Below are 27,657 nucleotides of genomic sequence, written 5' to 3'. Positions count from 1 at the left end.
TCCTCACCTCCTGACAGCTAATGCCACCTCTAGCCTAGGATCGGCCTACTTGTCCCTTGAATTTGATGGCTGACATTGCTTTTGGAACATTGCTCCTTGATCCCCTCCTCCTCATCCTCCATCATCCCTTATTCTGGGGCCAGCCCGTGTGGAGAACGTCCCCATCCTATTTATACCTGTGCTTGTCAGAACCCTTTTATTGCAAGTGACAGAAATTCAGCTTGACTAGCTTAGGTTTTAAAAAAGGAGGTAGCCATTTGGGAAGGACCTACGATACTTCACGTGTGTATGGGAAAGGCCAGGGTGCTGCCGGGCCTCAGAGATGCCAGGGACTGAAGGCTGCCAGGTTCCTCTTTCTTGCTCTGTCTTGTCTGTTTCTCTCTGAGTGTCGTCTTAATTCTTTCCTAGTGCAGGCTGGCCTCATCCACATGGCGAGACACCCACTTTTCTTAGAACCAGTTAGAAAAATCCGGGACGAGCTACTTTTTTACCTTGCTTGTGTCAAGTGTCCATCTCTGGACCAATCAGCGGTGGCTGAGAGGATGGGCCATGTGACACACACAGGCTATTATATGTCAGGGCTATTCTAAGAGAAGGCAGAACTACTGTGAGTCAGGAAGTAGCCCCAAATGGAGTTTATGAACCCCCTGCAGCCAACATGAATTCAGACAGGAAGGCTCCATCTTTCAAATCTTATAGCCCTTGAAACGGGGCTGAGTGTATAGATGCTCGGTAAATAGTGTGTCAGATTATACTTTCTCACACACGGCTGCAACGATACCTCTCAAATCACCTTTTCTTCTTACAAAGTGACATTGATACTTCCCCATTGAGAGGTTGGGTCCATTCCATATTCTCCTCCCTTGATTTTAGGTGGACTTGTATGGATCATGGAAATGGCATTTGTGACTTCCAAGGTTGTAAAACCCAGTATAGCTTCTGCCTGGTTTTTTTTGTTTGTTTGTTTTATTAGTTTTTTGTTTGTTTGTTTTTTGAGATGCCACCATACTGGAAGGAAACCAAGCCCAAGTAGACATTCTGACCCACAGCTCTGGCTGAGAGCCCAACCCACATCCAACACAAACCACAGACACAGAGTAAGTAACCAGTCTTCATCTAGTTCCAGACCCCAACAGCCGACTCACCCCCAGCTCTCAAGCCTTCCCAGCTGAGGCTCCAGATGTCACGGAGCAGAGACAAGCTGTCTCTACTATGTTGTTTCTGAATTTCTGACTCACGGAAGCCATGCACATAATAAAATAGATGTTGGTTTTTATGCCACTAATTTGAGGTGGTTTGTAACATAGCAATAGTAATTGGAACCAATACTGACCCATTGAGTTGGTTATTTGATGTCTGATTGTTCCACTTTTGGTAATGCCCAGATCCATCTGTGGATTGAGGTGTTATCAACCTGATTTATTTCTTATAAATTTCCTTGTCAACATTTCACCCAGTGGTCTCAGCATCGATTGATGATTAAGTGCATAACTCTAAAAGATTTACTAATTGTATCTTTCCATCTGCATGCATTAGCTACAAAGAACTTCTATCAGCTAGGTGATTTCCCAGCAAAAAAAGGTTCATGAAGGAGACTCAGGAAAATTCTTGATTCTTTCTCTTTCTCTTTTGGGATCCCTAGCAACATCTGAAGATCAACCAGCAAAGTTCTCTTTTTTAAAATATCATTAGAAGCATAGATTTTAATTCCATTCATTGCAATTTCAGTCTATTGCATCAATTCTTTATGTCCACATTGTTTCATTTTTAGCCATGGAGGACCCTCGAGTTGACCGCTGGTTACTTTTGACAGATTCCATTAACATTTGATGGCTTCCTCTTTTTCTAGCACAACCATGTGTCCCAGGATCATCTGGGTCATTTTCTGCCTCAGGTGTGGAAACAGCCATTTCTCAAAGACCCTTGATTTCTTTGAGTGGAAAATGGTATCTAGAGACTAAAATTCAGTCATGAACAACTATTCATTGCTTCAAGATCTTTTCAGCAAACTGAGCTAGGAAACGCATACTTCTTTTTAGAAAGAATGACAACAAAAATGAGCTACTGATATTTCTTATTTAAATGTAAGATAAAAAGATTTTCCCATTATTTCTTTCACTGCAGCTTTTTCATTTGATGCCCTCCCTCCTTTTTCTGCCTCGCTGGTTTTGGTCGTGTAGACCCAAGACCTAAACCCCCACTGGGTTCAGATCCATCCATTAATTCTCTCCTCGTACGTTCCCATCCGAGCACTGTCCAGCTCTGAAATGTAACGAGTACCCTGATATTTTCCCCATTAGAGCTGAGACAGTGGAAATAAGATAGGCTTGAGGGGTTATTGTCAAAGTCTTCTTGCCCGAAAGCAGCTCAAGATCATGCCAGCCACTGGGTTTCTTAACGCCAACCGTATCCATGCAAACACTCCCCAGCCTTCGCAAGAAATCATCCCCAGCAGTAACAGCACGCCCCCGTCCACCACCACCGCCCAGGGAAATCACAAGCAAAAGTAATTAAATGAGTGTGATAGGTAAAAGCATATCGCCAGAGATCCCATCTCCAATAGTCGCCTGAGACAAAGTTGAGTGTTTTTCCATGCTTTCTTTCTTTACTTTTTCTTTCTTTTTTTCTTTCTTTCTTTCTTTCTTTCTTTCTTTCTTTCTTTCTTTCTTTCTTTCTTTTTTTTTTGCAATCCGATCCAGGTTAAATTATGTTCCTTGGCAACATGCATCAATGGAGTTGTCATGGTTACGGGTGAACCTGAAAGTGAGCTGTGGCAGCCTGGGATCTGAACTCCCTGGGCATCGTGTCTTAAAGATATCTCCGTTTGTCTTCTTGCCCTGACTAGGAAAGTCGTGAGGATGAGTAGCATTTCCCAGGACAGCACAGCCCGTGCACACATGCGGGTCAGAGAAAGCTGGAGCCACAGGCCTCTTCAAATACAGGTTCTCTTGCAGCCAGAATAGTGTCCCAACACGTCACACAATTTCCCCATGTCTGTCCCCGCCATGCTTGGGGAGCAGGGGAGAAGCGCCAAGTGCTAGCAACGGTCCAGAGGAGAAACTGTGAGCCGCTCCCGGGAGATCTCCTTAGATGAAAAGTAAGACATGATATCTCCCTTCATCTGTGGCAGAGCCGTCCAATACAAACAGAACGACAACCGCCAATGTGAACTACACGTGTCATTTTACGTTTTCTAGTAGCCACATTTTCTTAAAGTTAAAAGAAACGGATGAACTTAATTTTGAATAACATATATAATTCCATAGATCCAAAATATCATGTCAACATGTCACTAGTATAAAATTAGCGAGATATTTTACATTCTTTATTTCGTACCCAATCCTTGGACTCTGGTATGTACTTTACACGTAAAGTACTTCTTCATTCTCACTGGCGACACCTGATCCATGTTGACACTTCATAAAGTTTGCGGGTGGAAAGGTCCGGTCATGTACTCACATTAATCCGAACATGTAGAAGTTCTTCAATGATGAGGTGAGTGTGTTTTAAATCTTGCATTTAAGGGAAGTACGATTAAAATAAAATTAAAAACTTGGCTCCTCGCTCTCACTGGCCACATTTCAAGGGTTCGGTCGGTCTCCACACGTGGCTGGTGATCATGACAGGGGACAGCAGGGATCTAAGGGTGCCACTCAAAGAGTGGTCCTCGGGCCAGCAGCTTTGGTTCTGTGTCGGGGGTTATTAAGAATGTCGGTGCTTGGACGCCGCCCAGACTCGCCGATTCAGAATCTGCATCTTAACGCGTCATCCTCGGATGACCCTCAACTGCGTGAGTCTGAGAAATTCTGCTAAAGGGATAAGACCTAAAACTCTTCATTTGGGTTTCAAGGCCCCTGGTGAGCTGCCCCGGCTCTTTTTCCACTCCCGTCTCACACCCGCGAAGCCATATCCTGCTCAGGCCTTCAGATGAAACAGTACACCCTGGTCCAAGACATGACTACCGTCTGTAAGAGACCTTGTGCCGGAGCCAGCCAGGTACGTGAGCTGCATCCAGCCCGCCCCACAAAAACTGGGAAATGACAATGTTTCTTGCTTCAAGCTGCTACATTTGGGAGTGATTTGTTATGCATCTAACTAATACGAACGTGATATGAGGACCCCTCCCTACTTCTTCCGCCTCATTACTCACCACTTTTATCCTCCACCTGCCCCCCCCAGCCATAACGATTTGCTCCAGTCTCCCAGCAAATGATGTCTTTGCTCTGACTTATTGGCGGGCTTCGCTGTGGGCCGCTGTCCTTTGTCCTGAATGAAACTGACTTTCTGGGGTATTCTTGCTGCTTCCAACTCAAAAACACGGGAGCCTCCTCCTGAACCTCTTCAGAGATTCTGAGCCAGGGGGAACGAATGCAGGGAGAGTGGAAGATATCGGGAAACATCAAGAAAGAAAAAGAAAACAGAGAGAGGTCCAGATGCTGCCGGAGGCGTTGCCGCGGTGGAGGGGACGGTGGACTTCTGTTTCCACAGAATTTTCAAATAATTATTAAAAAACATAAACTCCCAACCAACCACAACTGAAGATCAAGCTGCCGAAGGAGAGCAAGATATTTGTGTACTGATACTTGTGAATTCTGTGTGCACGGTGAGAGAAAAAACAAGCATGCACAGGCATCAAGCACCAGCTGGCTAGAGTTGGCATAACTCCATGTCCTTGACACTGAGCCATACCAAAGTGCGTCCAGATTTTCTTCAATTTATATCTTCCACCTTGATGAAAACTGTGTGATTTCTACACTGTCGCAGATCAAATAACTCACCGCCCATAATTCACATGGTCGATTTCTTATTACTTTTACCTGAAATTAGAGCTATGTTTGTCTTCTAGGAAATTGTCTCCACACTCACCCTGGCCACCTCCTTCCTTCTCCCTGATGCTACAACGCCTCAAAGATTTAAGTCAAAGGAAAATCCATCTGACGAGAAGGAAATGGCAGATAATGATCCAGGGGGAGACTGATAAAGAGACGTGAGGAAAACGAGACACCCTGTAATCACTGCAGTACTCTCTTCGTTGTAAAGATAAGTCGCCCCCATTAAAGCGACCTGCGCTGCTCTGTGGAAGGCTGGCTGGGGGAAAGGAGACACAGGAAAGGCCAGGAACCTCAGGTTAGGGCTTGCGGATGAGCAAGTCCCCTCCCCCTCACCCATCCATCCTCAGCGGTACCAACTGGAAATTTACCTCCCCCCCCACCAAAAAAAAAATGGGTGGAAACACAGCAGTGTATAGTCCAGCCCATCCACCTACATGGGTCTCATCCGTGGCAGCACATTAGAACCTCCTGAAGACTTTCGGGGATAAAAATGATACCCATGATCCCACCCCCATCATAGTCCAATCAGAATGTTTGAGGGAAGGACCCAGATATGGATGTTTTAAAATACGCACTCCTATGCTAGACCAGTGGTTCTCAAATTTAAATGTCCATCAGAATTACCCAACTGGCTTGTTAAAAAAAAAAAAAAAAAAGTTGCTGTTTACCAGAGTTTTCGATTTAGTAGCTCTCGGGTGGGGCTCGAGTCCTCAGGTGGTGCTGATGTCACCAGCCGGGGACAACTCATTGAGAACCACTGCTACAGAAAGACGTTTCCAGCATCTAGCACCCTTTTCCCCTGGCCTGGCCTGGCCTTGCATCTCACCTCCCATTCTGTGTCTGTGGTTACAAGCTCCTAATCACTGGTGTATCTTTGAACTTGATAGTCCTTTGGCTTCTCCAGTTTCACCCTCTGCACTCCCTTCTGGACCTGGTCTTATACTCATCTTCCTTCTCCCTTTTCTGTTAGCCTTGACCTCACTAGACCGCAGGCCAGTCCAGAGATCTTAGTCAGCCATCGGGTCATACGACCAGCGTCTACAGGGACTGTATGGATTCCTGGGGATGGAGGGTTACAGCTAGGGTGGTCTTTAATTGACCGTTTACATTAGTGGTCCCCACACGGTCACAGTGTTACAGGATTCTCAAGTCTTTCTGGGTATGCTGTTCCCACAAGGCAATGGAATTTGGAAAATGTGCAAGCCATTTCAGGGACTTAAGAGGTGTCATTTGTCAGCTTTCGGGCCCAAGTCCAGTTCCATCTATCTTGGACCTCAATGATCTGAACCATAAAATAAGGGATTTTACTAAAGCACTGCGAAAGCCCCTTCGACTTCAATAAAATAAATGATATCTCTATGATCTGAAAGACTGAGCGATTAGCTCACATTACCAGCATAATTAGACCCATTCCAATGGAATAAAATATATTAACCTTGAACAGAGTTAAAACATACACCCATGGCAACAAAGAAAATCATGGGCTTATTAAAAATAGGAAATTAGAATTTAAAACCGCCTGCATTTATCCCAAAGGCACTTACAGAAAGTGGTTCCGGCCAAGGCAGATGAGTCAGCAACCTTATTCCAACCTATTTGTGATTCTCATAAGAATTGCTGTCATTTCCCGAATATTCTTCTTACCAAAACACTCCTGACCTATTGGCAAGTGAAAAAGGCAGGCTATAGAACAACGCGTACAGTGTGACCTCAGTCTGTGTGTTGGTGTACCGACACAAAGCCAATATTTTGGAAGGGGATGCAGCAAAAGGCTAACTGTGGTGCCCTCTGGCTGGCAAAATTAAGGGTAATTGTAAATTGCTTCATTATAGCTTATAGTGGCTTTCACTTTTGCCCACAATGCACATATTATTACTGCATCAATAAAAAAAACACACACACAAAGCTTTTTCAAAAACACCCTTTAGTTTCCAAACATGCACGTCCTGAGTATCATGAGCCTTGTGGAAAGGAGACTGTGTCGCAGATGTCATGTGATTAGTAGCATAAGCAGTCTGAGGCCCCTGGGGGCCTGTGTCCAGCCATCATTGCCTGCCTAAGCTTCCGCCCACAGCGTCTGTCTGCATGCCCCCATGGGAAACAAGGGTTTATGTCCTCATGTTTTCAGGCTTCCGTATGCAGAGAAACTTTGATTAAGCAAGGGAGCTTTTCCAGCTTTCACTTAGTAAGGCATCCTTAAATCTTTTAAATCAAGCGTGCGTGAGGGAGGAGGAAAGATCCCTCCCTCGTCAAGGTTCTTTCGGCTGGTCTAATGATCAAGTAGACATGAGACAGATTAAAAAGAGAAAAATGACCAAATTTAATTACATACGTACATACAGGAACCCCACATGCATGAGAAAGCCAGAGACTCTACATCCAGAAAGGGTTCAGAGACAGAAAAGGAAAATGAGGGAATAAATGAATAAATGACATTCTAAGCGAGAGACAGGTAAAACACCTTGGGATTTCAGAGAGGAGCAAGGTCATTGGCAGGATGATAAGAAGAGCAGGTGTTGAGTAGTTAGAAGTTTGCCCTGCCCTGTAGATAGGTCATGGAAATTTATCTGTGGTGGTGATTCTTATTAGAGGCAAGGCTTCTAATTTAAATTATTAAAGGGAGAGGTACACATTTCTCCTGAGCCTGCAGGGTCTTGATTGCCTTCGGCTCAAAATAATTTACATACTTAAGTAGCACGTCTTGGGGAGGCCCGTTCTGAGTCATTTTCCATGACTAAACTAAGATACGCATTACAAGTTAATTGTAGAGACTTTGGAGAATATGAAACAGAAAGTGATGTATCTTTTCGCAGTGGTAGATCTTTTCCATCCTTGTACTTTCTTACAAGGGCCTACCCACATCCCCTCGGTTCTTCCCATTCCCCCCTGGGTTCCTCCAACAGGTGTGGGGCAGGAGGAAGTGCTGAGACTCCTAGGAACGGCTCCTGCCCACATGGAGGGGCGTTGGAGGATAAAAGCCCCTATTCCTAGCTCGCTTGTGTAAGATGACTGTGAGGAGTATTCCATGCAGTCTCCAGAGTTCTCCAATGGGCCCGAGCCACCGTTTCCCACAGTGGTGGCGTTCAGGCACCCTCTATTAGCTTCCTTCCTTTTCCCGTCTCACTTCCTCACTTCCTGGCTGGAGCTGCCTCACAAATAAACTGCTTGTTTTAGGGGAACTCAACTTAAGGGAATGATACGGCACATGGAAGGCATAGTGAGGTGAGAGAGTTGTCAGTGGGGATGATCTGAACAGTTTTTCTCCAAAATTTAGCATGTTAATTGGGCTTTGGAAGCCTGGAATTCTGGGAGGAATATGGAGGGAGCTCTGAGTGCAAAACTCGACGGGGCAGGTGTGGAAAATGAACAGGGGAGGGATGACTTCTGCTCTAACAAGCTATCTTTGGTTTAGGAACTCTCTTTCTCTCATCGGCAAGAATAATCTTCCTCTTGTGAACTGGCGAATCTTAACGTACCAGTGAGATCATCTGCTCTTTAGGTCACATTGCCCAAGTCAGCCTTCTTTCTATTTCTGCTCCTACAAAACATTTCTTTCACAAAGCACTTGACAGAAGGACAAAATGTGAAACAGAATGAGTTCAAGAGCCTGGCCTCCCCACAAAGTCAGGACAATTTATCCTGTGACCCAGAGGGTGGGTGGTGAGAGTGGGCAAGCGGAGGGGCCTCTCTTCCCTCCAGGGTGATTTAGAACATCTGTCAGATGACCGCTCCCTCCCACCTTGGTTGGGAACCAGGCAGATTCAATCGGATCAGAATAGTTTTTTTTTTTTTCCAAAAGGAAAGGAGGCAAGCCTTCGACCTTGTTGTTGATGGATGTAACTGGGCCCAAATGCCTTCTCTGAAGCATTGCAGTCTGACGCCACACAGTGAAGATCCCCAAACACTGTTAAATACCCCTAAATTATGTATTGCACAGTGTTTGCTGAATGAAGGAAATTGTTAAAGAATGTTCCATTCCCCAGTAGAAGTAGAGACCCAAGGCTCCCTCTTGACTCCCAGCAGTGGGCAGTGTTGTGCCACATTGCATCTGAGTGAAAGCCAACTTGCCTGGATCTGGGCCTCCACAAACCCACTGCCGCCCTAATCTGCAAGGGTTTTCTTGCCAGAATTTGTATGTGGTATAAGAGCAGGTTGGACGGGTGGTTTGAAAATAGAGTCTCAGGCAACTAAACAACTGAGCATCATCGTTACTTACGGGCTTGTCAGGGCATCATCCAAAGCAGGGATGTTGTCCATTTTGCTGACTCTCAGGGGTTTCATGTGGATAGAACGCATTTCTCAGTCTTGCTGCCTTGGGACAGTACATTCTAAATGGGTGAAGTCTGGTGGAGGTCCGCAGCAGAAACTAAGTCAGGGACCACAGACAACTATCGCTCATGAAGGTTGGCCTGTTCAGAGGTTTCGACATGTAGAGTTGATGTTAAGTGAAGCTGGTCATTCTGGCAGAATGAAAAGACACTCCGGGAGAAGGAAGATGGACCACAGGGAGAAAAAAATTTACAGATCAACGCTTTCATTAATGGCTCCTCCCCACCCTCTCTCTTTGCCTGTTTTCCTTTAGCACTTTGGGTTGGAACTCGTCCCCAACCTTGAAGGGCCAGCTGGAAAGGCACCAGGTATTAAAAGAAGTTAGTAGTTGACATGTGTCGAACACTTGCTGTATGGCAGACAATGCACCGATAGCTTCGTGGCCTTACTCTGTTTTATTTTCACACTGCCATGTAATAAAATAGAGAAACATGTCTTAACACCTGGCACTACGATGCCTCTCATGCAAGGCGCTGCCTTTTGAAAGGCAGCTACACGAGGTGCTTGGTGAGAGGAGCAGATACTGACGCATGCACTTGCTAAGCTCTCACTCGACGCTCACTGCAACCCCCTCTCCTGCGCCCTGCACACTGGAGATGAAGAACTACTAACTCCACCTCCCAGACTCCGCGCAGCTGGGGACCCGCCTGAGGCCCAGGTTCCACCAAGCAGATGTGCCCTGCAAAGCTTGGAAGTAGAAGGGAACTCCACAGGGTGGGACCCCTGCAACGGCGAGTGGAGAAAGAGGAGTGTGGCTTCTCCGTGGCTGGCGGGGGCAGTGGTGGCTCTTGTCTGAGGGCGGGGCAGCGTGGTCCCAGAGGGGGAAGGCAGCAGTGCCCTTGGCCGTCTGTTGTGGGAACTGTCCCTAGAAGCTCAGGCTCGAGCCTGTTCCTCCCTCAGCCCAATGAAATTACAAGTCACCTAATCTCCCCTAATAAATTCTGTCCTGCTTAGGCCAACCGGAGTGGGCTTCATTATCTTCCACCGAGAACCCTTCTGACCAAGGACCGATGCTGAGCTGTCCAGGGCCTAGGTGCTAGCGAGTGCGGAGGCTTCAAAAGGAGTATAAGGCACAGAGAAGAAGTGACTGTTTTGGAGAAGCCAAGGGCAGAAGGGAGGAGATGGGAGGAGAAGTGAGAGGAGGAGAGGAGGTTGGAGAGAGGAGAAGGCAGGCAGACTGCACACAAGGGGCGTGGAGTGAAGGAAAAGTCAACAGAGGGCCCCCTGGTGGTTGCAGACAAAGAGCCTCTAATTTGGAAATTGTTTAATGGTGGTGAGTGACATTTCCTAACTCTTAGTGCTACTTCTTCAGTAAACTCCATTCTTGAGTAAAAGGGCAAATTCTGGTTGGGATTGAGGATACAAGCCCCTGGGACCCACTGAAGTTCAGGGTGGCCTTGTGACCAGCTTGGCCTTGAGACTCATGGAGTGGGGGGATCAAGATAATTCTCCCTGATTCTCAAGGGAGCAGGGAGCCCCCAGCTATCCTCATGTTGACATAGCATCATGATTTCCACTTTCTGAGCGAATAATCCAGGGCTTAAAGGGGACCCACAGGGAGTCATTGCTCGCGGTCACATCTGCCCGATTTCAAAGCCTAAACTCCAGCCATTGTCCCCCAATGAGCCCGCTCAGACCCAGCTAAAATTTAGTCAGAAAGCCCAATCAAAGTACCAGCAGAGAGCATGTGATCCACACCGAGCCAGCAGGGAATGTGTGAGAAGAGGCCAAGTCCCTGTGCTGCCCAGTCCCAGTGGGAGGAGCCCTTACCCCCACCCCCACCCCTGGACATTGCACAGTAAGGATGCACCCCACCCCCCAGCCAGCTCCCCCTGGCCTTTGCTCCATACCCTGAGCTGGCTCTCTGATCTCTGATCTCACCTCGCCTTCTCGTGCTCCTGAGATGGGGGGTCCTTCCTGGTTCTTTCAGAGACTCTGAGCAACGCTATGGCCCCAATCATGACTTAGCATGTTCTTTGCGCCCTGGATCCTTTTGAAGGCAGCTTTTCCTCTTTTGAGAACTTAAAGATGGGAAAGGGGAGAAAGTGCCTCTTTCGCCCTTTTCCGGTACCCTACCTTTATCAGCTTGACCCATTCTTAATGGCGATGGTAGCCTTACTCGAACTGGAGAGGATGGAATTCATTGGTTCATGTTTCTGAAAAGCCCAGGATTTTTAGCTTCAGGTCTGGCTGGATCCAGGGACTCACGTGGTCCGTCATTCCCTTACTTTCCTTCATGTTTTCCTTATCTCTTTACTCCATTCTTTTATTCTCTAGTTGGGTCTCACCTTAAGGTGCCTCTAGACATGTACGGGCTCACATCCTTAATGACCCGGAGGAAAAAGTGTCCCAGGAGATAGAACACAGTCCTGGAATTGAGGCTTAATGCCCATTTATGAACCAAATCATATGGCCTGGGAATAGCACTGCTATGATCGGTCATGACTGGGTCATGTTCCACCCTCGTGGCACTAGGGTCAAGGCCAGAGAGCATAGCCACAAGGAGAAGGGATGCTGGGTCAACTAAAACGAGAAAGCCCACCATTCTGCCTTGATTTACTTGCGTTTCTCTGCAGTCTTTCTAAATGCCCCTCCTTGGTTTTCCCAGAGGAACTCTCCCCAGCCAGGGCCCTGCTAGGGACAAGCCCCAGTGTGCTGGCCACACCTACTCAGTCCTGCCTCATTTCTACCCCCAGGGTTCAGCACAGAGCCTGGCACAGACACAGTGTTGGGACAATGCCCACAACAGGACGGATGAGGCTTCAGGACTGGAGAGGCTGCTGAGATGGAGTGCACCCAGGACAACCCCACGGTGCCATCCAAAGACCGCCGGGGGGACCCCCAGAGACACCTGTGCCGGGATTTCCCGTGGCTCTGATTTCGAGTCACTGACATTCCTCACGGTAACACATGTCGAAGGGCTTCCAAACCATGCCTGTTTCCACATGAGATGCGTCACTCAGCTGAGAAGGACCCAGACCCAAGCTCTCGGGTGAGTGGAGAGAGAAGTCAGAGTAGGTGCTGCTTGAGTGTCCCAGGTGGTGATGCTCTCCACCCACCTGCTGAGGGGAGGGTGGAGGGGATACCAGGTGCACTCAGCTCGTGCGTCCCCTGCCACTACTATATAACACAGTACGAATTTATAAGACTTCACGAGAACGACTCTCAAATGAAAATCTCCACTCCACTATTTGAACAGTCGACGCTGTGAAAATGATCATGTCTCCCTTGTGTCTATCATACCAGAGCTTTGAGCCCTTCTCCTCTAAATGCCCCACCGATTTGTAGAAAGGATAAAGCTGTCATTGGATTACTCTGGCCTTATTCCTCCACGTAGATGGACGGGCTGTTCCCGTACGAATCTCCAACGGTTCTCCTCCCGAGGATCTCTTCAGGTTTTCCCTTAGAAGGAGCCTTTGGTGACCGGAGCCACCAGTGAAGCCCCTCACTTTGAGCTGTCAGTGCTGTGTCTTTACAGACGGTCAGGCAGAGCTGCCTCAAGACTCGGCCATTTAGCACCACCAGCTGCTCTTTTTAGTGTGGAGCGTGACACTAAGAGATGCCTGCTGTCAACAGGGTACCCAGGATGGCCTCAGAGAGGCGGAGAATCTGTCATAAGGCAGACAATCTCCCACAAGCAGACGCTTGCCCCATCCCTGCTGCCCCCACGCCTCTCTGGGTCCCAGCTTCCTCCCCTGAAAGGTGAAAGGCAGACTCTGTTGTCTTCAAAGGTTTGACCATTAACAGCCACATTCTCAGTCTTGCCTTTTCTGTTTCCAGAAAAGTACAGTAGGAAGATAGTTATTGACAGATCCTCGAGCAACCCTCTTCGGTCTCAGAGACGATCTGCCTCCCTTCTGACTTTCTGTTAAGCGGTTATTTGGGGGGCTGTAGAGAAGTCTTTATGCTCTTCTTCCCATTTTTGTGTTTTGGCTTAGAGACGGGAACCTCACCCCCACTCTGCTCCTTGTCTCTACCCACCTCCTCCTCAGGAAGAAAAATTGCTAATCCAATGGGTCAGAGCCTGACCTTCACTTGGGACTTTGCACTTAGTGAAAATGCATGTCCATGAGCCCTTCTCTGCTGCAAGTAACAGCTAATAGTGTGTAAGCACATACACACCTGTAAGAACACATCTTCACGATAAATTCCTAGCAGGGGGATTTCTGAATCAAGAGGTAAGTGCATTTAAACTTTTAAATTTCAATAGCTATTTCTGAATTGTCCTCCAAAAATGCTGTACTTCATGGCAGAGAATACTAGTAATATACCCAATATCCATTCGGTTTTACTTTTTTAGTAATCTAAAAGCTACATTTCTGGGCCTCCCTTGCAGATGGGATGGCCAAAGAGATGCTAACAGAAGTTTAGAGTGAGACTTCTGGGAAAGTTTCCTTTGCTTCTAGCCCTTCACCTTTTTTTCCTATGGAGATCCCTGTTGTGATGGCAGGAGCTGCAGCAGCCTTTTTGTGAAACTATCCCTGGATTAACAGCTAATAGAAGATTTGCTTCTTCTCTTAACCCAGGCCTCTTGGGCATTGCTCTGGCCTCATTTTTTTTTTCCAAGTTGGGCACAGATTCCATTGAGACTAATCCAGCTTCCCTTCTCTCCATTTTCTTTGATTCTGTGGATTTCTTTTAAATATTCTAAGAGATGCATGGGTTTCCAAACTAAGCAGTTCTAACAGGTTTCTTCATCTGTATTATTTTACCTTATATTTTTTGAAGTTGCTAATACATATAGGACCACCCTGCATCTGGACAGTAGAAGCAAAATTGGAAGAGGATTAGGAGAAGGATACACGTTGAAAGAATTTATAGAACAGCAGCAGGGAGGGAGAGGGAGCCCTGGGGGTGAAAATGTTTGGAGGTTTCAAGCCCCCGAGAGAGAATGAAGAGGCCGATATGTAGTCACGCCAAGCTGGGTGCCATCTCCCTCCTCCATTGGCTAGCTACGTGGCCTTGGGTGAGACATTTAATGGCTCAGTCTCAGTTTTCTCATGTGTAGACTGGGGAAAAAAAAATTATCTACTGCATAAGGTTGTAGTGAGGATTAAATCAGATCATTTCTATCTAAAGCCAAGCTCATAATAGGTACTGGACAGATGAAATCTCTTATTATCACACGATAGCAAAGGAAATCTTCAACGATCCTTGTTTCTTAGTATTCATACCCTCGCACGAACGATCCCCTCCTGCTGAATCAGTGCTGACCTGTGTGACCAATAGAACAGTGCAGAAGGGACAGTGGCCGAGGTTTCTAGGGCTTCTTAGCAAGGTCCCAATGGTATGCCTCGCCTCGGTCTCCTCTCAGCTTCTGCCTTGGCCTCCTGGATCACTTGCTCTGGGGAGAGGCAAACCACCTTGCCATGAGGACACTCAAGAGGCTGCACAGAGAAGCCCACATAGAGGGAGGCCTCAGAAGAAACCAAACCTGCCATCACTTCGATCTTGGACTTCTAGCCACCAGAACTGCAAGAAAATAAATTTCTATTGTTTAAGCCCCCTGTCTGTAGTGTTTTGTTATGGCCGCTCGAGCTGACTAATACACCCTAATACACTAATTCACGTGACCCGAGCTTTTGAGAGAGCAGCTGTATCATTTTTATGACCTAGTTTCAGAAGTCATATAGCATCACTTCTGACATGTTCTACTTATTAGAAGTGAGTCATTGAATTAAGCCACTAAGTGAGTCACTACGTTATTCAAAGAAAAGGGGATTCATCTCCACCTTTTGAAGGAAGGAGAGTAAAATGATTTGCAGATATATTTTAAAATCATCCCCACCATTACCATCATCATGTGCATCATAGAGATTTTAAGATGGTGGCAGGTCAGCCCAGTGGAGAAATGCTCCAAGCAACTTGATCACAAATGTGGATTTGAAACTCATGGCTAGATATGTGGATTTGGGAGTCATCTGAATAGAGAAATAGAAAGGGAATGTGACCCCCAGGGAAAGGGAGAGGGGCTCAGCCTTCAGAAATGCCAAACCCAGCTTGCTGCTGCATAAATATTATTGATTTACTGAAAGTGATGGGCAGGACCTCAGAAAGCCAGCTACCCAGCCCCTACCCCCGGGATATTTACTAAAAAGAAAAGCACTTGTTTTTTCTAGTCTATTAAAACTTCGGCCAAAAAATAAAACACTATCCAATGCTCTAGTGCCAGAGTAGTTTTTAAAACATGATGGAGCCATAAAACAAAACGTCATCATTCTCTGAAAACTGGGTGCCAGGGGACCCACAGGCCACGTCCTTTGGGATCCTAACCAGAAGTCTGTGCTTTGAACAGAACACAATCCCCCGCTACCTGCAGTGATGGGCTGCTCTCTTGGGCTGCTCTCTTGGGCTGCTCAGTGCCTCCTTCTATCAGCTGACTGTCACCAGATTTCTTGTAGAGAACCATAAACTCAACATAGGAGTTTTAAAAACTAAAAACAACTTAAACTTTAAAATCACAAAATGATACATGCTCATTGCAGAAAAAAATATGCAGGGAGCCAACGAGATGGAAATAGAAATCACCCATAATCTCACTACACGGGGTACGTGCTGATAGCCTTCTGGGTGCTCTTCTGTGCACAAATATACTTTTTTAAAGAGGATAATACTAAATGTTTTGGTGGGTTTTTTTTCATTAAATATATGATATAGTGTGAAATATCTTCCACAGCATTAAGCAAATATTATTTTGCAACATCTTTTTATTTATTTCTTAGATGGCCCATGATTTTATTTAATCAATCCTGTATGGCTGAGGAATTAAGCAAATTCCAAGTTTGGGGGGTTATTATTTTTTTTAACTTTTTATTTAGAAATAATTATAGATTCACAAGAAGTTGCAAAGAGAGTACAGAGACGTTTCATGGAACCTCTTCCCCCAGTTTCCCTCACTGGTTATGTCTTACATAATTACAGCGCGATATCACAGCTAAGTATTTGACATTGTATAAAGTTGTGTGTGTCATTTTATCACATGTGTAGATTCATGTATCTCAGTCAAGATGCAGAACTATTTCATCATCTCAAAGACCTTCCTCCTGCCACCCCTTCCTAAACTAATCACAATCACCACTCCCTGCCTACCCCATCTTTAACTCTGGACAAACGCTATTCTGTTCTCCATCTCTGCAGTGTTGTCATTTCAAGAATGTCATATAAAATGGAATCATGTAGTATACAACCTTTTGTGACTGACTTCATTTCACCTGGCATAACATCTTTGAGATCCATCCAAGGTGTTGCATGTATCAGTTGTCCATTTTGTTTTATTGCTGAATAGTATTCCATGGTATGGATGTACTATGGTTCATTTAATCATTCACCTATTGAGCGATATTTTTTTTGTTTTCAGTTTGTGGCTATTACAAATAAAGCAGCTATGAACAGTTGGTAAAGGTTTTGTATGGACATGAGTTTTCACTTCTCTGGGATAAATACCCAGTAGTATTATTGTAGAGTCACATGGTAAATGCATGTTTAGTTTTTTAAGAAACTACCTAACTATTCTTACCAGCAATGTATGAAAGATCTGATTTTCTGCATACTCACCAGCATTTGGTATTGTCATTATTTTTTTGGCTTAGCTGTTCTCATAAATATGTAATGATATTTCAATATGGTCTTGATTTGCATTTCCTTAATGGCTAGAGATGTTGAACATCTTTTCATGTATATGTTTATTTGCTACATGTCTATGCTTTCCAGTAAAATATCTATTCATGTCTTTTGCTAATTTTTAAATTTATGCCCCAGAATAGAGATTATTTTAATATATATACTGTGGGTGTTTGAAAAGAATGTGTGTTCTGTCGTTGTTTGGTAAAGTGTTCTGTAAAGATCAATTTGATCTTGCTGATTTGAGTGTCATTGAGCTCTTCTATATTCTTGCTAACTGTCTAGTTGTTCTATTCATTGTTGAGAGAAGGTTGAAGTTTCTAGGTATAACTGCAGATTTATCTATTTCTATTTTCAGTTCTATTCAGTATTTGATTCATTTATTTTGAGGCTCTACTGTTAGGTAAATTTGCATTTAGGATTATTATATCTTCTTGGTGAATTGATCCTTTATATCATTACATATATTACTTTTTATCTCTGCTAATTTTCCTTGATCTTGATTCTGTTTTGTCTGAAATTAAGTCACTCCAGCATTTTATTTTATTATAATTATAAACAACATTGGTCAGCCTTTGCACTCATCCACAATTATTAGAATTTCTTGGTTAGAGGGAAGTGTGTTTTTAAATACTTTTGCCTGTATTCTCAATTACCCTGCATAAATTTACCAACTTAGTGTCTCAATACCTGGACATTATCATTTAAAATAATTATAAAGGAAAGATAGGGTTTTCCCAATTCAACAGATAGAAATGTTATCTCATAACTCAGTGGGAGTGGAGGTAGTCATGTTTGGTGCACATTTAAAGTAGTGAAATTCTCATTTATCATAGCAAAAAGTTAAGAGGTCTAAAACTGGTAAAGCAAGAAATAGGGCATATTTCAAGCGTCGGCGGTAAATACCAGATGCAGCAGCGGTGAGAGTTGGGACGAGTTGCTCTTGAGGAGCTGGAAAATTGGAGTTGCGGAGAAGAGGGATGGTACTTTCGTATTTAAATACCCTGTATTTTTTAAAGCACGTGAACATATTACTTACTTTGATTTCATAAATACCATCTAGTCATTGGTTCAACTTGCACTGAAATTTATTATCAGGACTCCCTTAATTGTATAAACTTAAACCAAGTGAAACAGCCTCTCCAGGAGCAAACTACAACTCCCAGGCTCCCGCGCGCTGACGAGGTGGTTTGTTCTCGGATTCGAACTACAATTCCCAGAACTCCACGAGCCAAGGTGGGTGGTCCTGGCCGAGGGCTGGACCGCTGTGCGCGTGAGCCTACCTGCGCTCACGCACCGACTGCCGTGCGGGGCTGGCCAGTCGGGCAGGCGCACGGCGGGCACCCGCGAGCCTGGTGGAGGCGCAGCCCGCGCTCCCTGCCTGGGCCTCCCCGGCCGGCAGCAGGCGCTGGGGTGGCTGTGGCCGCGGCGGTTTCGGCCAGAGCTGTTGCCGCAGAGGGCACTCCTGGACTTGGCGGCGGAGGTGGCTTCAGCCCCGCGGAGCCCCGGCTGCGGGTGAGACGCGCGCTAGGGGCTCACGAGAGCTCCGTGATCCGGCCGGGTTTGGAGTTGAGGAATGGGCACCCCCGGACTTCCCCCAGGGGTGGACCACGGGGCGCCGGGCCCTGGGGTGAAGCGGAGCCATGCGGAGTTTGCAGAATGGAGGAGTGACGTGTGCTGCCGGCTGAAGGAGGCGCGGGGGTTGGACCCTGTGGGTCCTGGTGCCGCGAGCCCGGGCGTACGCACTGAAGCCCTTAGCTCGGGGCAGGCACTGGCAGCGGGTCCCCACGCCCTTTGCTTGGGAGATGGAGGAGCGCAGGAGGCGCAGGTGGTGAGGAGCCAGGCCAGGTGCGCAGAGGGGGCCTGGGCCTCCGAGCTCACTTTGAAGGCAGTACCTGGACGCCTGCAGCTGCTCCCTGGGCTACTTGGGGTTCAGAAGGGCACCTACTGGGTGTCCTGTGACAAGAGCTTGCCACAGCCTGCTTGACAGTGCCCGGGTAGCCTCTGAAGGAGAGATCCAATGGGTTCCCTGCCCCATGAGTGTAGGAACCCGTCGCCTGGTCTCTGATGGGAATCCTCTGCCAAAGTCTGGGGTCCTTGGACGGTGAGCGCCCAGGATCTGCTTACTTTATGTCAACCAACCCGCAAAGCCTACTCTTGAGAGAAGGGAGGCCCCGTATGGGAAGGGTTATGGGGTGAGCTTGATAGAACTTAATGGCAAAGAGCACAGATAGAACTGGGTTCACCAACCGTTTACTGTTACCCGGGTGGAAATTCAAATCCTGACCCTCATTTACCTGCTGGATGCCTTTAAACAAGTCACTTACCCTGTCTGAGCCTGTTACTTCCTCTGCAGAATGGGAACAAAGTACCTCACAGGGTTGCTGCGAGGATTAAATGAAATAATGCCACACACGTCCTCAGCCAGTGTCTGAGTGACTGCTCCACGTCTGTTAGCGCTTGTGGTTGCTAATGATGGAGATTGTTAGAAGCGGGATCAGAACCCAGGTCCGTCTTCGTACTGGATCTAGCTGCCCTCTCGGGCTCACACGGACCTTTGAGATCTTCCCGTTCATCCTTCCACATTGCAGATGAGGAGTCCGAGTTCCCATTGGTGGCAGAGGCAGGAAAGAACACAGGTCCCCTCTTCCCAGGGAGAGCCAGCCCATCACTTCCTGAATCTTGGGCCCCCAGAGGGTGGGGAGAAGCGGAGAGTGGGGATCCTCAGCTAAGAGGAGGATAGGGTGCTGGTGGCCGTGCGAGCATCCTGGTGGCCTTGACGTGGTGGGGTGTCAAGGCAGCTGCGGCTCTTTTTGAACTGACCTTCTAGTGAGCAAGTTCTTGCTCTAAGCCTTGCTTCAGAAAAAAATTAGCAGTAAACAAAGGCTTCTAGTGAATGTATTGAGCTAAGTGGAAAATTAAATTGCCAAATGCTCCATTCTCCCCAACTCCTCATCTTTCTCCATTTGGTGTTCAGTCGATACTCTCCCCTCGGACTTGGCTTTTTAAATAGAATGAAATGGTGAATGGGAAAGAGGAAATCCTCTAACGTCACCATAGGCTTTGGGGTCGGCCTTGAGTTCAAATCCCAGGCCAATGACGTCATAGCTGTGCAACACCGGGCAATTCGCTTCACGCTGAGCGGATTCCCTCGAATGTGAACTGGGATTGCTGAGACCTGTTCTGGGTTTGTGAGGGAATAAATGAGATAATTCACATAAAGGACTAAACATTGTGCCTGGCATAGAGTAAGAGCCAGTGAATGGGAGTTGTCATATCATAATGATTAATGATAATATTAATAATCAGGCACCGTGCTTTGCCTATGTTGTCTCTTTGAATTCACAGAACCACCCTGTGAAGTGAGTGTAACTGTGTGTAACTCCAGAAAATGGAGGCTTGCAGGGGTTAAGAACTGGCTCAGGCAGTCACAGAAGAACAGATACTACATGATACCACTTTTTCAATGAATCTAAAATAGTCAAACTCATAGAAGCAGAGGATGGGATGGTAGTTGCCAGGGGTTGCGAGAAGGGAAGCAGGAAGGTATTGTTAGTCAAAGGTATACGAAATGACGAAATCCTAGAGATCCACTGTATGGCATGGTGCCTGTCATTAACCATACTGATATATTATTATATACTTAAATTTTGCTTGGAGAATAATCTTAAGTATTTTATCATAAAAAAATAGTAATAATAAGCGGGCAGAAGGAAACTCTTAGAGGTAATGGATAGGTTTATGGCATAATAGATTATGGTGATGGTTTCACAGATGTGTACTGATCTCTGGACGCATCAAGTTGTATACATTAAGTGTGTACAGCTTTCTGTATGTCAGAAAGAATTGGTCTGGGGTCATGCTGCTGCCGAGTGACAGGACAGGAGCTCACATCCTGGCATCCCAGCTCCAGAGCTGGTGCCATTTAATTCCGCTCAGTGGTCTTTGCAGCTTTTAAGGCGCCACTGCGTCTTGGGGCAGACCTGGGCAGCCTCCAGCGTTGCAGCAGGGAGTGTTCTCATACTACCCTCTGCAGCCTGGCTGCCTGTTTCCTGTCCCCATCCGAGGGCCAATGAGACTGGAGGGGGTTCCTCCACCAGGCGGGTCTGGGGGAGGCCGTGTGAGCAGGAGGCAGCCAAAGCAAGGGCTCACGGGGCTGGAGGAGGGTGCAATCCCAGTGAGACCTAGAGAGCTTGGTTATGAGAAGAATCGATCTCGCTTAAGGGCCAGAAAGAGTCTCTGAGCTGCGTTCTTCTCTGGGCCCGATCTCTGCTTTTGGATGGGGGGCTACCCACGAGCCGTGTACTGGAGGAGAAGGAGCCTTGGATGGAGCCAGCATGCCACAGCTTTGTCGTTGGCTGCCTGTGAGAGCTCACACTGCCTCTCCAGACCTCTTTTGTAAACTAAAGAGTTGGAACAGATCATTTCTAAGAGCTTTTTTAGGTCTAAAAAAGCAGGATTTTGTCATTCTAAATTGGTGCCTTAACCCTCTCCGCATAGCACCTGGCAGGTGCTATAACAAATGATCACAGCAGGGTGCACTCAGACTTCCCCTGAGGGACAGAGGGGCCACAGCTCCCTGAGCTGCCTGCCGTGGGGGTATGTCTGTGCCTGGCCGGGTGAGGAGTGATTACACAAAGGAAGCCTTGGGTTGCTAAGTTACAGCAGAGGGCCTGTGGGTCTGCGTTTCCAGAGGCATCCACACCTGCTCTGCGCCTGAGTGCTTAAAACTCATTGCTCTGAGGTCTACCCTTCTTCTGTCACCAGCTGTCCCTGCGAGTCTGGTGGCAGACGAGCACAGTCCTTGAGAATGGGCCTCTGGAGTCAGACCCAGGTTCTCATCCTAGTGCCCCTGCTCTGCTGTCAGACCCAGAGCAAGCCGCTTAATGCCACTAGGCAAGAGTGTTTTTCATACTAAAAGAAAATGGAAATAATACTAGGACCTGCACTGGAGGGCTTTTGTGAGGCTTACATTGAAAATGGCAGGAAAAGGCCTAAGGGCAGTGCCTGGCACAGAGTGGGTACTCAGTAAAGTGAGACCCTCCGCCCTCCGCCCAGAGGAGGCCCAGCATTCCGCATTTCTGACTTCCCAGGTCATGCTGGTCCTGGGTCACACGGTGAGTCCTGCTTTGGAGGACCCATGACAAGGCCCCTCCCTACTGCGGAGTTGCCGTCACAGGCTGGTCTTGTTTTGCTGGACCACCTCCAGGCAGGGACTCCCAGGGTGCTGCTGATCCCACTACGTTTAAGCAGCTCTAACCCTTAGAGAAACGCTCTTCCCGCCCACCGCGCCAGACTCCCCTCCCTGTGACTTCTTCCGCAGGCCCTGGACCAGCCCACACAGCTGTGCTAGGGGCAGGGACAGAGTGGCAGCCAGCTGCCGGGAATTAGGTGTACCCAAAGTCCATGCTTAGGCCTGGGGGCCGGGGTTGCAGGTGTCACCCTCATGCATGAGTCACCATCATGCACATGTCCCTAGCCAGGTAGAAAGGGTCATAGGCCACCCCTCTGGAGCAGCCACACTCTTGCTACAGCCCCTCAGGTCAGGGGCTTCTCTTCTCCAGGGCAGTGGCCCTACTCCTTCGAGCATCCTACACTGGATAGCGTTTCTTGACCCTTCCTGATCCCGACTGCGCCGTGGAACAGGGTCATTTGCATGGTCAAGCCTGCAGGCTCTGGTCCTCGACACAGGTGCGGAGCCTGAGTGTCATCATGAGGGAACATCAGACAAACCCAAGGCGAGGAACATGCTGGGACATAACCAACCCTGACTCTTAACGTTGTCAAGGCCGCGAAAGTCAAGGAAAGACAGAGGAGCCGCCCCCTAGATTGGAGGAGGCAAGAGGGATGATAACTGGATGCCATGCTTCATCCTGGGTTGGATTCTGGACCACAGAATAGATGCCACGGATTAATAAGTGTCATACCCATATTAACTTCCAGGACTTGTGTCACGTAAGACAATGTTCTCATCCTTAGGAAATACATGCCGAAGTGTTAAGGGCCCCAGGGGCGGGATGTCCACAACTGATTTTTAAATTTTTCGGGAAGGAGAGAAAGACAGATGGGTCGAATTAACAGCTGGCGAATCTGTAGGAGAGTTCTTTGGACGACATGTGCAACCTGTTTTTGTACGTCTGGAATTATTTCCAGATAAAAAGAAGAAAACAATGAGATCCCAGATGCCGCAGCCAGCGCGCCCGGGGTGGGGCCTCGTCGTTGCTTCCCGGGAGCACAACCCGGGGTAGGCCCGACCTCTCTGCGCTTCGGCTTTGCCGTCTATAAAGTGAAGACAGTCATTGTGAAGGGGGGGACCTGGCACCTAGTGATTGGCCAGCATTGCTGCTGCTGCTGCTGCTGCTGCTGCTGCTGCTGCTGCTGCTGCTGCTGTCGTTGTTGTCGTTGTCGTTGTTGTTAGGAAAGGGATGAGTGGAAGATGACACCGTGGTGACGAGGCCAAAGGAAAACCTGAGCCAAGACCTGCCGCCTCCCTCCACTTGCCGATGGTGGTTGCCCGGCTGCCTGGGTGACTGGCCGGGACCACTAGTGACGTGGCTTCACCTGCAGAAGGCTTGGCAGGTGGTCACCTGAGCCCGCAGGGCTCCTCTGGTGAAACCCAGGTCCCCCGCAGCGTCAGCCCCGGCACTCCCCGTGCCTGCCTTGCAGCCTGGGCGCCCCAGATTCCGCTGGGCTGGAATGCAGTGCCCATTCAGCTGCACGGGGCTTCGGGCCTGGCCATCACTGCCCTCGGATGGCGAAGAGCGCAAGGCTTGGTTGCCTCAGGACTTGCTCGGTGGGCAGGTATAACTGGACATAGTGATGCCTGCTGTGGACAGAGATCTGTAGCCAATAGGGACATGTGGAAGCAAAACAGGGACATTCATCTTATCCCTCCAACCGCCAAAATACCTCCTAAACCTTGCTCAAAACTCACCCGCCCCTTCCCTGGCCGGCCCCCGCCCCAACCAGTACAATCTCCTGTCATGCACCTGAGTGACAGGTGAGTGTCCTTCTCAGTAGAGGCTCGCAAGATTCTGTTCCCAGCTGTGTACCTGTTCGTGACCACATGGGTGCGCAGTTGTACTGCGCTGTCATGCCAGAGAGGACCATACAGACAGATCTGACTCGCAAGCGACCCATGGGTGCCAAGCAAAAGCCAGATGACATCAGGGTAGGCTGTGCATTGGGAGGCTGGTGAGAGGGTTGCAGACAAGCCAGTGGGGGCTGGGCTCACCTCTGCTTGACTGTCTCGCCTGTGCCGAGGGCCTCGGCTGTCCTCAGCAAAGCCTGACATCGCCCATCGCGTTAGGGGCGCACGGACTGGAACTCTGTTGCAACCCCCCCTACCCTTTGAAAGAGTTCCATACCCGTTTATTGATAAGGAAGTAGAGTCACAGTCACCAGCTATTAATGTAGGATCAACGTCTTAGCTTTGACCCAGCTTTGCCCTTTATGCAGGAGTGTGAGATATTATCCATGTTAAGGTTTTAGTCTCTGAACTCTTAAGTGTCACGTACGCCGGCTTAATTAAATGTGGAGTGTTACGAGGAGCACTCAGAGAACACCAACATTTTGCCTAAGGGTAAAAACTATTGTCAGAAAACACGAGGCCCTACAAATGTCTGTCTGAGTTTCTCAGTGGCATTGGCGCACATGTAAGTGACCAGCATCCGTTCCCTGTCCTGCTTCTGGTAACGAAAGGAGTGGGAGGCAGCGGGGGAAGAGGTCGTTCTGAGGATGTTTGAGTTGCTGGAACTCGTTTGCTCTTTACCAACTCAACAGCGTGTGAGACACATCAGTGCAGGATGACAACGTCATCCTGGTAACTCAGGCCGCATTTAGGATAAAAGCACTTTCGCATGACAAAGTAGGAATGGCCCATAGAAGTAAAATTGTTATAATTCTTATATAAAATCTTGTCTGGGCAGTGTCTTGGCCTGGGCCCTGCCAGGTCTTCTTCCACCCGGGCCTGGCAGGTGCTGGCTGTCCAGCCCCCGACCTCCACAGTCCTGCTCCTGGACCAGTGAGGAGCAGCTGGCCACAGCAGCCATGCGCTTGGGAACTCAGGTGCATCTGGTAAGGCCAGCAGGAAGGAGGCCTCGCTTTACATGAAAGCCCACGAATCGCGCCGTGGTACCCAGCAGCGGGGAGGCCGGCAGCCCCGGCCCTTCCTTGGGCCTGCACGTCTTCCCTCGATTTGAATAGTTGCCAGAAGTTACAAATTAGCACATTTCATATTGCAAGTGGATTGCTAGCTTTTCTGGAGAGACCAGCGGAGGAGTGTTAGGAACTGGATTGTGCTTCCACAAAATCATATGTTCAAACCGTAACCCCCAGTGTGACCGTATTGGGAGACAGGGCCTTTAAGGAGGTGATTATGGTTAAATGAAGTCGTAAGGTTGGGGCCCTAATCTGATAGGGCTGGCATCCTTATGAGAAGAGGAAGAGAGACCGGAGGCCTCACTCTGTCCACGCACACACACGAGACACGGCACATAGTGAGAAGGCGGCCGTCTGCAAGCCAGGGACAGAGGCCTCAGGAGAAACCGGACCGGCTGACACCTTGCCCTTGGACTTTTAGACTCCAAAACTGTTGCGAAAATAAATTTCTGTCGTTTAAGCCACCGGCCTATGGCAGCGCAAGCAGACTAATGCACACAGGCACCACCAGGCGGCTCTCCTGCCAGGCCTCGCTAGCCTGGGCTTCCGCCTGGGGGTTGGGTCTGCGCGTCACACAGCCCACCCCTGGCCTCGCTCTCCCCGTTGGCTCTTGGCCCCAGAAAGCATGTGAGTTTGTCCCTCCTGCTCTAGGCCTGGAGTTCCTGGAGCTTTTACTCCTTATCAGAACTTATGCCTGTGAGAAAGACTTTTCTGTGCCAGTGTCTGGAGCTGGCCGGCACCCCCGGAAGTGGAGCCTGGACCCAGTGCCAGATGCCCAGACGCGGGTGGTGAACCCCCATGGCAGGCGGCCCCTGCCCCCGCCCCAGCCACCAGCGCTTCCTGGGTCTGCAGGGGTGAGAGTGTCATGGACACCTTCTTCCAAGTGCTGCTGGGAACAGATGAGATTCTAGAAAGGGAGATTGGCCGAGTCCGTGGCAATCTGATAATATTCAGCTGCTCCAGACGCTGTGTGAAGCAGGGGCTGAGTTGGCAGCATCCTTGTCTACCTATTTCTAAACTGCTTTCTAAGGCGCGTTTTTTATCCCTCATTCATTTCTTTTTGCCTTTTCTTTTGAAAAATATTCCAGCTCTAGCATGCTTAGTCCAGGCTGAGACACTAAGCTCTTTGTGCCTCATACCAGCTGGATCCTAAATCTGGTGCCCCAGGTAGAGGAGGCAGAGAATTATGAAGTGATGACATCTGAGTCTCCCGGACGGCCTTGGACTGCCGAGAAGATGAGGTCCAAATGGTGCCTGGGCTGTTCGCGTATGACCGTGCGCACACGCGCCACGTTCAAATCCTGACTCCGTTCCATGCACACTCAGGGATCTGGGTCACATTTACTTAGCTTCTCCTGGCCTCTGCGTCCTCAGGGGTAAGACAGGGAGAATATTAATGGTGCTTTGCACTGCCTCCATTACTGCTCCAAAGCAGGCCTCCCCTCCTCCTTGACGGCCTTGTCACCTCAGGTATTAGCCACCTCTTGTCACCTCTGCCACAGTGAACACCTTGAGGACAGGGGTGTCATTTTCATTTGTGTGGCTCTCGCACATACCCTAATTAGGCTGACGCAGAGCCTCACGCCTCGTCCTCTCCATGTCCTCCTAAGTCTTTAGACTCAGGTTTATGACTAAATGTAGCTAGAGATAAATACAGATAACCTCTCACCCCCTTACCTTCATTTAGGTGGGGTCCGCAAAACGTTGAGGACGGCTTGCCGTGGCACCCATGCTGGTGCTGCCCCCCAGGGGAGCACCCCTGCTACAGCATTCATGGCCACCTCCCATTCTGCTCGGTTGGTGGCTCTGCCATGTTGGCATCTGACCGAAGCCGGTAGTCAAGAGAGTGAACACGGGAATCCCGGAACCTTTGTCAGGAACGACTCCGGGCACGGCTTCTCACCACGCACCACAGAGCGAGGCCTCCGCGGGCGTCTTCCGGGGGGACTTCCTCTGGGGGTCTGTTCAGAGTTCGCTTCTTTGCTGGGAGACGGGAGCTCCGGGCAAGTGCTGTCTCCGTGTCTTGTAAGCCCTGCAGTCTCGTTCTGTCTTAGCATGGGCTTCCTCCCCTGCTCCTTACCTCTCCTGGGAGAGGGTCTGCCGCACCAGACCAGCCTCTGACTGGGGCAAAGTGACCCGACAGGTAGCTTGAGACATGAGAGGTCTGGTCATAATACCTGGAGGACAGACTCTTCCTCTCCCAGGTCTCCCTGCTCAGAAGCAGGTTCTCTGGGAGAGAGAGGATTAAGGATGGCAAGTGACGGGGAGGCAAGTTCCAGCTTCGCTTTTGAGATTTCGAGGTCTTGGGCAAGTGTGCAAAGTTCCTAGAGCACGTGCAGAGACAGATGGCTGAGGGGTCGGGGGAGCGCCCACCAGCGCAGAGCGAGGTACCTCGTTGTCTGGGATTCTGGCCTCCACCCATTTCAGCAGGTCCAGGTGTCAAAGGCACAGAGGCCTTCAGTCTGAAAGAGCCCTTATCGTCCTGGGGAGGCTCTTGGTACATGGAGTGGCCCCGAGCAACTGGTCTGACGTCAGGACTGAACAGACAGCATGCCCGCCCAGCCAGTCGGACTAGCCGCAGTCCTGCTGAAGGCAGCGGCCCGGCTGAGTGTCTTTCTCAGTCTCCAGGGCCAACGACGGCTGCCCAAGTTCTCTCTCCCTACTCCCGCTCTGTCGTCGCTGAGGCTAGCAACCTCTCCAGGTGCTGGCAGACCCA

This window comes from Rousettus aegyptiacus, unplaced genomic scaffold, assembly GCF_014176215.1.
Source record: "Rousettus aegyptiacus isolate mRouAeg1 unplaced genomic scaffold, mRouAeg1.p scaffold_m13_p_4, whole genome shotgun sequence".
In the NCBI taxonomy this organism is placed as follows: domain Eukaryota; kingdom Metazoa; phylum Chordata; class Mammalia; order Chiroptera; family Pteropodidae; genus Rousettus; species Rousettus aegyptiacus.
The sequence above is the reverse complement of the archived record's forward strand: the minus strand, read 5'-3'. Positions refer to the sequence as shown.